The following is a 12,666-nucleotide window of genomic DNA, read 5'->3' on the forward strand; positions in this document are numbered from 1 at the left end:
TGGCTAAGGGCCGAACGAGTGGCCAAAGACATCTTCTTGCCTCCTGGGTGCCGCAGTGACTAGCTGGTCCGGCATCCATCCATCAATCCACCAAAATGTACTAGTTGCATGCATGCTCGCACATACGCCATATTCAACTTGAAGCTCTTCATTGATGACGGCCAGCCAATAGAGCACTCACTGCCAAAAGGCTCCTTGAGAGAGCCACCGTGACCTGCCTGCATTCCTCTTCAAGCTCTTCATTGATGGCGGCCAGCCCAGTAGAGTTTAACGAGCACTCCCTGCCAAAAGGCTCCGTGTGAGAGAGCCTCCGTGACCTGCCTGCACTCCTCTATCCTCGTCCACTCCGCCAGCAGCATCGAATTCCATCTCTGTGTTCGCTCTGTCCTCCCTTCGCCATGTCGGCCGCCGAGCTAAGGAGCCAGCTTAACACGCGCGTCAGCTACATGTACGCCATGGTGAGTCGTCCTTCCCCTCAACTCAATTCTGGGCCGGAATTCGTCCGTGTTCGCTCTGTCCCCCGGATCGCCGTATTGATGGATGGATCCAGGGAATTCTAGACGAGTACTACCAAGAGCTTCAGCCGCCGCAGGACGAGGGCTTCGTCCCCGAGGTCATCAACATGTTCCTCCACGAGGCCGACATGATGCTCAATGACATCACCAGCCTTCTGTCCGTGCCGTACCACCGCACCAAGCCCTCCGCTTTCCTTAGCCCCATCGTCCTGGGTATTGATTTCGTATCCTCTGCTTAATTTGTGATTCCCTCCCAGGAACCTGCCCGTCGTCGACTTCGAAATGGTGGGCGAACTAGTGCACCAGCTCAAGGAGTGCAGCGGCAGGTGATTATCTGTTTCCCACACTGCATCGATGTCGATCGTGCCATTGAAATGGTTTGCCATTGAAATGGTGGGCATACCCCCCGTTGGTGTTGTTTGCGCTATTCTGTAACCCTGAGTACAAGTGCCGAGCTTAGTTGTATTTCGTGTGCCTCACGGAAGCACCGGCATTCATCCAACCGCAATGTTATTATGGCTCGATCAGAAATTAGAACTTTGTTGTCTTGCGAGCCTTCCTGGAATTAGCGGTATGCTATTCAGCATAACACCAATGGCGATTTCCCGGTCTGTCCATGTTTCTATTCGGATGTGTCGGCGCAGTGTCGTTTGCGGTTGTCGTATATACATAAGAAGAAAAGCTGAGTTTAGTAGTCTTCCATATAATAGAATTGTCTGCATTGATTCCTTCCAATGGCAACACTAAAACGCGTCAAGGAAAACTTTGTCGTCTTGCAAAAATTCGAGTACTATTGAATGTGAATTTCAGCATTGGCAGTATTCTAGGCCAGCAATAAAAGTTGCCATTCTGAAAATATTTCTAGTATTAATGATCTCCTATTCTACATAACGCCAATGGCTGTTTTTCCAGTTTCTCCGCTACATTGATGTTGTCTCTATTTAGATGTGTCGGGGTTGGTGGATACATCGTGGGCATGCGGCTCGTGCCATTTGTTTTGTCGTTTAGCCATAATTAGAAGAGCCAACTTTAGTTGAGCTAGTGATATGCTATTCAGCATTATGGCGATGGTGGGTATTCTCGTTTGTCCACGTTTCTATTCAGATGTGTTAGTGATGTGTCGTTTGCGGTTGTCATATAGAAATAAATAGAAGAGCAAAGTTTAGTTGTGTTTCGTATTTCATATAACGGAATTGTCAGCATTCCTGCCAATGGCAACGCTAAAACTCGTCTAGGAAAACTTTGCCGTCTTGTGGAAATTTCTCGTACTATTGAATGTGATATTCAACAATGGCATTATTTTAGGTCACCAATAAAAGTTGCCGTTATGAAAATATTTATAGTATTAATGATCTCCTCTATGTAACGCAAATGGCTATTTTCCAGTTTCTCCGCTACATACATTGATGTTGTCTCTATTTGGATGTGTCGGCGTGGGTGTGTATATGTTGTGGGCGTGTGCCTCATGCGGTTGGTGTTGTCGTTCAGCCATAATTCAAAAGACGAGTTTAGTTATGTTTCGTGCAGTGGAAATGCCGATGTATATTAATGATGTTTGGTTAGGGAAACTTTAAAGTTTTATAAATATCTCTAGCACTACTAACTGCTATAGCACATAAGACCAACACTATTTTCTGTTTTGGGTGATCAAACACTTGACAAATAGCTCCTCCATAATATTATTATGACACCGCAATTATGCTTATGTTCAACATTCCACAGTGTTTGTTAAGTTTGGGAAATTTCTAGTTTCTTGATCGTGCTCTTTTTGGCATGTATCAGCGTTGGTGCTAGGAAAGTTAACCTTGCATGCGTGCACTTCCAGCAGTTCTATGAGGGAAAAAGCAAAGAAAGGTCAGTTCTTGTTACCTTATTATATATGTACCACAGTAATTACTCTCTACTCTCTGTGCTTATCAAATCCCCTGTGTGAAACCTGCCAACTTATTTTGTCTTTAATGACAATATTTTTGGCTCATATTAATCTAATATTCATAAGCACTAACCTGCTTATTCACTTCATCTCCAATCAGCTGATTGATATAACTCACTTATTTATCTGTATGATTATTCTCTTGTAACTTGTTAATTCTAGACATTTGTTTATACCACAATTAAATTTTGAGATGGCTAGAGTTCTTTCTCAAACATTCAGTTACAATTTCCGAAGCATTCCGGTTCAGTTTGCTTAACTACTTCAGAATGTGACAGTGTGGTGTGTTTGCATTATTTCAGGTGCCTCATGGGATTGAATCTTCTTAGGAATGAGTTCTACGATGTGCGCGACAGGCTACAGACCATTATGCAGGTAGCATCTTATGTGCCTGTGTTGGCTTTTGACTTCCAACTTCTCAAAAGTATCAACAATATGTAGAATGGGCATATATTGTTTAAGATAAAAAAAGTAATAACGTTGATCTTATTCTTGTTACTATTGAAATTGTTTGGTTTCTGGAGCACTTAGTACGAGGTCTTTGAAAGTCCCATTTGGCGTTGAATGTTTCTGTCTTAATATTGTCACGATGGTTCGTTAGATGCTTAGGCTAACTCCAAAAAACCAGTTGTGTTTCCCAGCTTAACTTAACCTTTGCCAAGTACTGGAAAAATATACCGACATAAATTAAGCACCACTGTACTTTGTAGACCTGTCATAATCATTAATCTACTCTTGTTTTGATGTAGTTGGAGAAGCAGATTGCAACCTTGGGTCCTAGTTAAGTAGCAGTAATCGAAGCCAAAAAAGCATAGCCCCATGTGATATGGAATGATAGGGTGTATGTATCCTTGAATATGTAGGCAGTTCAACGGTTGCTGGGCTTTGGACAGGGCGCGTGGAATCACATGACAATTCTTGCTTCGGCACTCCGGGCTCGCAAGCACCCTGCAACTGGAATTTTTCTCTTGTGTGTCGGTGTCTTTGTCTGTCAACTCTATATATTTGTGTGTCATGGCTGGTCTGCGGCTGTGTGTAAACTCTATACTTGGTTGGCTACTTTTTGGCTTGGTTTTATTGTATGTTGCTCGCTGTTTTTAATACCGTCTTGGGAAATGCTATTTCCTCCAGCTAAAATCTTGTTGTTGGCTGGTGTACTGAGACGTGTTCCTTGCTGGCCTCCGCCACGACCATCGGAATCTCATAGCATCGCCGCAACACTAAACTGACCATTCTGCAGACAGAGGAGAAAAGGAGATATGATGGGGAGGGCCACCGGAAGGTGCTGCCGGACAACATTTCATGGGTCACAAGGCTTGCGGTCCACCAGCGAGGCAGATATTTAATGGACATGAATCACATTTGAACTATATGTACAATAAAGTACTCCCTCCAATCCAAAAAAAAATGTCGCAACTTTGAATTGAGGTTAGTTCAACCTTATTCAAAGTTGCGACACTTATTTTGGATCCGAGGGAGTATAAGCCCTTGACTGTATATATAGGTCATACGCAAGAAATTCTTGGAAAAAATTTACAGGTTAATTTAATATGCGGTGTTTGCCTCGAGGTCGTCTTTAGTTTCTAAGCATCCTATGTCATAAAAAAATTTAAATCCATTTCAAATTTAATCACATACTCTATATCTCCAGTACTATTAGAAGAGCAAACAAGAATTGCACTAAAGACATACCACAAACTGTACACAGAATTACCAGAGACGTTCGATTAGTCTAACTAACTCACATCTAACAGTCAATATTACATCAAAAGTATGCCACGCAAATAAACAATCCAGATTGAATGTTCTGCCAAAGCAGACTACCCCGCCCCGCGCACCCGTTCATCCTCAGATAGTGGGATTATCATTACCTCATCCCGTAATTTTATCTCTGCCACAAAACTTTGCCGCTCCTCCTCTGCTGGCCCAATCCCGTAATTTTATAACAGATATGCGAGCATGGAACGCTGCCACCGCCCGGCGCTCCTCCTCTGCTTCCCCATGGGCGCGAGAAAATGGAGCCAACAACCCCTTTTATTTCTTACAATTCGTCCAATCCATTGTTAGAATCCTCATACACCACTATTGTTTTGAATTCGTTCGATGGAAAGGATAATGCGGTATTAGAAGTTTAGAACACATATTTGAGAAAAGGCGACAGAGTGTGAGAGGATGTGTATCTCAGACTTAGCATGTTTTCCTGATTAACTAAATCATGATTTGTTAGCTTTTTGCCCACTATCGAAACAATAACCTATCTTCCTACACTTCCCATAGTTACCTGATTTAAGTTGTAATTATTTAAACTATTATCTAGGTGGGTGTACCATGTACCATATACAATATTTTTCAGCTAGGTTGGTCGTTGGCCTTTCTGTCCTAGCTGCGAGCTTATTGATTCATATGATTAACAGATGTTGAGTGGTTTTTTTTTGTCAGATAAGGCAGAGTTCCCGATTGCAACATCAGTAGAATGTGGACTGCTAGGAGCAGTCATTGGGCTTATACTGTGTTTCTATTGACTTCTGTGTGTCCCCTTGTTTGATTGAACAGGAATGCAGTTCTTATTTTCGACGGGGAGATTAGTATGGTGGCATATTGCTACCATTATCTTTTGTAGAATTGATGCTGCTTGAAAGGCACACCAACATACTGATGTAGTTTATCTACCTTCTCTGTCCTTCTAAAGGTTAGTGAATGGTTTCATAATATCATGCTAATAATAAATTAATTATTGTGATTAAACCGCAGAGGCCTTCATTTTTTCACATGATTGTTAAAATCTACTAGCTAGAGTCATGTTTGGATATATTTTTCTTTTCCTTGGGCAAAATGAAAATTAGTCATGTGCTAATTCTATAGTTCATGGTTCTGTTCACCATCATCCATAATGTTTGCTCTTATAGCTTGATGAAAATACATGTCAAGCTATTTTATCACAAGATTCCTATACCGATAAACGGTAGTTTTCTTTTGTGTCCCATTGTGTGTCAGCAAACTAACAACACAACACCGTCGTGATATTCCTATACCGATAAACGGACCTAACATATTGGGAACCTCTCATGGACTATCCTCAGAATGGCTGTCAAGTTCTTGCTTTCGGAGGTAGCACCTGAACTCAGGAGATCCAGTTTCCTGTATTACCAATGTATTTACTCGTATAATACTGTATAAACATAATATACCTTCTAAACAAGCTACTGAAACCATGGGCAGGAAGGAATCAACATTGGTAAGACACTAGATATTTTTGTCCTTCATATAAACTGTAGATAGAGTACATATGCTCTTGAAATGCTACTACACGCCTGTCCAAGGTCCAATAATTCCAAGGATGACTACAACATCCATACTCTTGCTCCATCCAACATTGTTATCTAACATCCATACTCTTGCTCCATCCAACATTGTTATCTAAATTACTACATTATTTATGATGAACGGGAGAGTCTGCAAGCTAAAACTTTCCTAATTAATATTTTTTGCCTTTATAACATGTTTCTCTAAACCAAATTGACCATTATTTTCTCAAGGGCAAAACTAACATAAATTATTTATTTTTCGAGTACCAATGATGTAATGTTTTCTGCAGGTCTCGAGCATGGTTTCTTTCTGATTGTGAGGATGAAATTTTACAAAGAGGATGTGTGAGAATGTAATCACATCGCTATACATGTTTTCTAAGCATCTAAGAGCACTTTGTGTTCAGTTTCGTCCTGGAATTTTACAACCCAAATGTAGAGATGCATAGCTTGATTATATGAGTAAGGGTGGCCTCATTTGATATACCTGGGTTGTGAACAGGTGATCGTGTGGCTGAAGAATGATGTGAATGATTGAAGTGCTCCAACCAGTAAGCATTCAGGTGGTGCCTGCATTAGACACAGTATTTTTTAGGATGAGGGTATTCATGTGGAATTTCTCGGTGAGCAGACAAAGACCAGCCAAAATATGGGTTGAATTTGTTGTGCTAAATATACCGGCAGAGTTCATTGTTGAGTTCTGAATTCATCAAGTTTGCGTCAGCTGTGCTGGAAGGTCAGGGTGCAGAATTTGTGAAGTGTTATATACACTAACCAGTACATTCTTCTGTCTGAAGGAGCTGTTTGCTTTCCTGGTGCTAAGGCACTTTGGAATAGATGGGTGCCATGGAACTACAAGATTTTCATTTGCTTGGCTTCGCGTCATCGAGTATGGACATCTGATCGTGAGGTCAGAAGAGGGCTGCAGGACCATATTTTGCCTTTTTCTCTAAGTAGGATGAGGACATTGTCGATCGCATCATGCTTCAGTGCGTATATGCTCGACAGGTATGTCATCGCTATCTTCGATCAACTCATCTTGATTCTTGATGTTGTCCCTGCTCCTTCCGTCACTGCTAATCTTCAGGATTGGTGGGGTGGTCTCGCCAGTTCATTCGCAAAGTAATGATGTGGTTTTGATTATCTTGTGATGCATGTGTGCTAGAGCCTTTGGAAGCAACGCAGTGCTAGGGCATTCAATAATGCTCACCTCTGTGTTCTCATTCTTTCTGACCTATTGCGGGAGGGAAGAGGATGGCTAGATTATCATAGTAGTCCATTGTAATATGTGTTGGTGGTGGAGCGTGGATGTCGTCCCCTTTGGGGTGCTCTTGTAACTTGTGTTCTCTCCTATAAAATTATGGTTCAAATTTTTGTACTGTTCAAAAAGAAATATACACAAACCAAAGAGAAACTATATCACTGTCCTGATACAATTTATTGCTGGTAGGTGGAATGAACTTCTTGAATGATTCCTGCATATAGGTAATTCACTATATTTTATTCATTTTACTTGATACACCATTTCATAATTTATTTTCAATTTTCTTGAAGAAATTTCCGGAAACATCTAGTTCAAGAATATTTTTGGATGAACTGCACTATGAATAATGTGTTTTTTATTTTTTGTACTCTTCAAGTGTTATTAGTTTTTTTATGTTTGTAGAGAGACGTGCATGATTACTAGGTATTGGTACACATGTTGATATCACTCCCATGGTTCAGTTCAGCAACAAGATCAATTGCCCGTACAATGTCCATTCCTACAGCACCCTGGCCTGGCAAACAAGAAGTCTCGGTGCAGCCAGCTGCTGATAAGGAGATGGCCGTGGAGCTCTCGACAATCAAGACAAAGAGACACACGACAAACCAAGAACAGGCAGATGAAGTAAACGATAAGCTTATTTTGTGTGTGAGTTGGTATATCGTTTCCATCCTTCTAGATTTGTTGTAAGAGTATGGAGTTGAATACGATGAATGATGTGCTCACCGGACGGGCACATGTTTTGTCTATACATTATCCATGACTATGTTTTCAGAATAGATTGAGACACACCCCTCCTTTTCTTTGGAGACGATGCGATCATCTGTATTCCATTTATGCCAGTATTTGATATACTTACCAAATTTTAAAGAGACCAATCTTAAAGAAAACATCATATTTTGTGCGAGAATTTCTTAATCATATATTACACAAAAGATATATCTGACTTTTCTCCGGTTGTATTGCAACACTTCAGTGGAGCTCTTGGTTCTTTTACCACAAAATTTGAAAATAAATTTGTAAGGTATCTTGTGTTTGATTGAATGTCTACGTCAGCTGCGAAATGCCTTGTGTGCATGATTACTAATTAGACCCATGTTCATCCTATGTTATGTTTTCGAACATGTACATCATTTATGTCTCTTTACTGGTGATGTGCTTTAAAAATGTATATTGTTGTGCATTGATATTTTTATGGTCACTCACAAAAAAAATTATGAGTATTGGTGGAGACGTGTGTTGCACGTGTGCTCTTACTAGTGTCATATAAATACACCGCCAGCCATCCCTACTGTGGGAAAGGTCATCAAAATGCTGACGGAGGCCCCCCAAACCCATCCATGGGACGACTTGGCACGTCAGTCGTGTGTACAAGCGGGTGTCGCCCACCGGAGCCCTCGCTTGTTGCTCAGGAGTCCCCGAGAGCTGAGGCCGCTCGCATTCCAGCCCTCTAAAGGAGCCAGCCCAGATGTGGGCCGCGGTTACCCGGGGATTCCTCGCCAGATTTTGAAGGTCAAGGCTAAGAATGGGCTGCTCAGGTATTTGTCATCTGCAGCCCTTTGCGGGTTCTTTTTTGCGAGATTCCCATCTTTCTGTTTTTCTTAGCTCGACACATGTCCTAAAGAAAACTTGCAGCACCCGCCTCTGTCTTCGGCGATCGCATTTCCTATAGGGAAGTGGCCCCGTGAAGATGTGAGCTCTGGAGCCCGGCTGGACCGAGCTCTTCTACGGTCGACCCCTTGACAGGAGCCGAGGCTCAGCGGAGGTCGCGGCATTGCCACGCAGACCTGCCCTGGAGGCTGACGTGGTGAGTGGTGCTACGCCCCTCTGGCCTCCTCGCCGTTGCTTGATGGCTGACTCATAGCTCCTCCTGCGCTGGGTCGTCTGCGGGCCTCTCTTGTTAGGAGCGGCAATATGGCCCAGGCCCGGAAGGACGCCCTGGGGGTGGTCAGACAATCGACGGTTGCCGGAACTAATGTTAGCGCAATGCATCCCATGTAGTAGCCCCCGAGTCTTAAGCATAGTTTTAAATAGCCGGCTATAGCCCCGCTATAGCTGTTTGAGGGTGTTGCCGCTAAATGATTTCATGTACAATTTGCCGCTATAGCCCCGCTATAGCCCGCTATAGCCCAACTATAGCTGTTTTTAAGGGTCGCCGCTAAATGCCATAGCCCGCTATTTAAAACATTGGTCTTAAGTCAATTTTGTCATAATGTGCTTGATGCTGGATTTTTATTGCTATGTCTTTAGGATTTGCTTTCCCAAAGATCAGATCTTGCTATGCGGGTTAGCGAACTTTACCAAGTTGTGGGGACGAAGCAGAGCCGTGTTTCCCAACTTGAAAGGTCCTTAGCAGACATCGTTCGCAAGTCCTGTTGTATTCTCCTTTTGGGCTGGTTGGACTATGAGTGTTATCTGTGTTGAACCTGCTTTCTTGTTGACAGCGGTAGATCGCTTGCTGGAGATGAAGGATCTTCTCGGTGCTTTCTAGAAGGAGACAAGCCGCACCCATGACGCTGCTGCTGCGAAGCTTGTGGACCTGCGGTCCTGCGAGGAGCAGGTCCATGTGGAAGGTGGGACATTGGAGAAGAACCAAGGAATGACTGAGGAACTCCGTGCCCAACTGCGGGAAGGGAAAGCAACTGGGGATGGCCTCCGGCTGCAGGTCGATGATACCCGAGGTCAGTTGGCGGTCGTTCAAACATCGTTGGAAGACCTCAAAGTACAAGAGGTGACCTCCCTAGAGAGTGGTCACCGCGTTGCTCGTGACCTCCAAGTCCTTCGCTCACACCAAGAGTCCATTGAAGCAGTCTCGAGAGGTGTCTAATATTGTGATTCCCAATCTACTTGGTTACCTTATTCTGGCCTGCCACTTATACTCCTTTGTGCACATCCAGCTGTGTTTCCTTCTGTGGTTGGTCAGCCTAAGCGATCTAAACTTGGCATCATTGTTCCTCTCATTGGGCAGATGTCTGTAGCGTTCGAGCAGGCTGGCCACTCTCTGTGGGGTGATCAATACCGGAGACTTTTGGTGTGTCAACAGTTTGACTGCATGTCCGAGGCCAAGACCCCGCAATGTCTGTTTGAGCTGCAGGAGGCCGCGGCAATGGAGGGAGCTCGGTTTGTATTGGCGCTCCTTCATTGATTATTTCTACTGGGTTGTGTTGTCGAATAAGCTTCAAGGGACTCAAGTAGCTAAGACATAGGAATTTTTTGAGACCGTTGGCGGGATGGTCTTTCCATCCCTACATTGTTGTGCAAATTCCAGATTCCACACAGCCATATCATTAGCATATACCACACTTGGTTGTTGCACATGACAAGAAGATTCAGTCACTAGTGCAGAACCGGGCAATAGCACCGGTTCGTAAGGCCCTTTAGTGCCGGTTTGGCAACCGGTGCTAAAGTGTAGGCACTACCCCCCCCCCTTTAGTACCGGTTCAGCACGAACCGGTGCTAAAGGGCAACCACGTGGCACGAGTCAGCTTCGGGGGCAGGGAGCCCTTTAGTATCAGTTGGTGTCACCAACCGGTATTAAAAAGTTGGGGGTTTTGGGTTTATGATTTCTTTTTCATTTAATTTTGTGTTTTTCATTTAATTATTTTTCGTTTGCTGGTATTTTATGATACTACATATTGTACACGTTATGCATATATATAAATAGAATTTCTAGTAGAACCGATCATAATATATATATAGTATTCTGACAATCGATATCGTACCCACTCCTGTCTTTGAGATTTGCTTCTTTCGGACGCCATCATGCGAATGTTCTCGCAAACGTAGTATGCACATAGATCATTCCCCGGCGCCTGCTTCAGGGCCTTTACGAGAATGGAATTTGATCAGATAATAATTAATTAAGCATGATAATTAAAGAGATGACAGCTAGCTAGTACTACTTAATTACTTACCTTGGGTCGATACCATTTCAGATTTTGTTTCCATGGGCCTGGAGTGGCCCTGATGAACTTTGCCCAAGCCCTGCCCACCGACAAAGAAAATGAATAAATGGGTTATTAAATAGTTGTTATCAGGAAATGACGAACCAACTAAATAGGCCGAGATATAGTTAATAATGATTGAAATTACCTATTCACTATCCCCTTCACGATGGTGTAGTCACTTGCTTTCTTAAGTAGTGAGTCTAGTACTTCAACTGTTCCTTCATCAACTTTAATGATTAACAAGTTCCAGTGAAACATGCATGAACACACGTTTGCATGTCTTAATTAAGCGGGCATATGTAAGCAAAAACATGTAGCTAGCTAGTAGGGAAAAACAGAATTTGTAGTACAAGACAATGTGACTCACTGGAAGTTGTAAGGAAGTATTATATCTTCATTGTATTTGAGTTCCTTGAAGAACTGTAGCATGCTTTCCTCTACACTTTTTTTGTGATATGGATCTATTTTCCATGTGTATTCATTAATGGTATTTGGGTCAACGAACCCAATGCCATAGCGTCCACCTTTTTTCATTTCATAAATCTTCATCCTGCATAATACCACAGAAAAGAATATAATGAGGATAATTACAGGTAATGATTGATCAAAATGATCACTACAGCTAGCTTGAGACTTAAATTGCAGAAAGAAATCACTTACAGACAATAGCAACTGACGATAGATTTGTCGAGTGCGTCTTGATTGTATAGCTGAAATAGTTCTGAATACTCAACGGTCATAGCTTTCTCATGGTAGTAATGATCCTTGTTGACATTCACCATGAGGGACTCTCGATTGGAAACCTTGGTAATGTCCATGTACCATTGATGCAATTCATACATTCTCGTTGGGAGCTTATGGACCTCCTCTGGCTCGACCAAAGGTTGGCCCCGGGCATATTTCCGTTTTATTTCCTCCTCTCTAGTCGGAGACATGGGCTCGATATCAAGGAGTTGTCCAATAGTGATCCCGATCGATTCAGCCTGCGCAATATGCTCCTCGGTTATTACCACATCGCCCACCCCGGGAACGTTAACGGTTTGCCCACAATAATATTGGGCGCGCCTACTCTCATGTGTTGTTGGCACAACAAGCGGGGGGATTGATTGCGCCGCCTGTTCTCCCAGCTGGGGAACGGTTTTACTGCTCCTTTTGCCAGCTGATTTGCTCGAGCTCGAGCTCGCCTCTTTCTGTAGACGTGCTCGATTTAACTTCTTGATGTGGCGCTCATAGTGTGTGTCAACAGGCTTGGGAGCTGGTGCTCTAGCCATACGAATGAAGTGGTCAATCTTTTCCACAGGCACTTTCTCCTTTGGCGGCGGTGGCGGTTTTGGTGCAAAATGGGCTTCCACCTCGGCCTTCGATATGGCTACGTTTTCCTCCTCGGACTTGTCGTAAGGCCTCTGCGGAAGAGGCGCGAGGCTTGGACCATATTGAAATCGCTTGCCTCCGCCTGTACCTCCAGTACTACCTCGACTTGTACCGCTACGCACCATAGCTGAGGCAGCTCTCTTCCGTGATTGTTGAGGCGGCGAAGACGGCTGACGTGGCTGAGTTGGAGGAGGAGGAGTGGCCTGAAGCTGTGCCGGACTTGGAGGAGGAGTGGCTTGAAGCTGTGCCGGACTTGGAGGAGAAGGAGTGGCCTGAAGCTGTGCTGGACTTGGAGGAGGAGTGGCCTGACGCGTTGGTGGACTTGGAGGAG

Source organism: Triticum urartu, chromosome 4, assembly GCF_003073215.2.
Source record: "Triticum urartu cultivar G1812 chromosome 4, Tu2.1, whole genome shotgun sequence".
Lineage (NCBI taxonomy): Eukaryota > Viridiplantae > Streptophyta > Magnoliopsida > Poales > Poaceae > Triticum > Triticum urartu.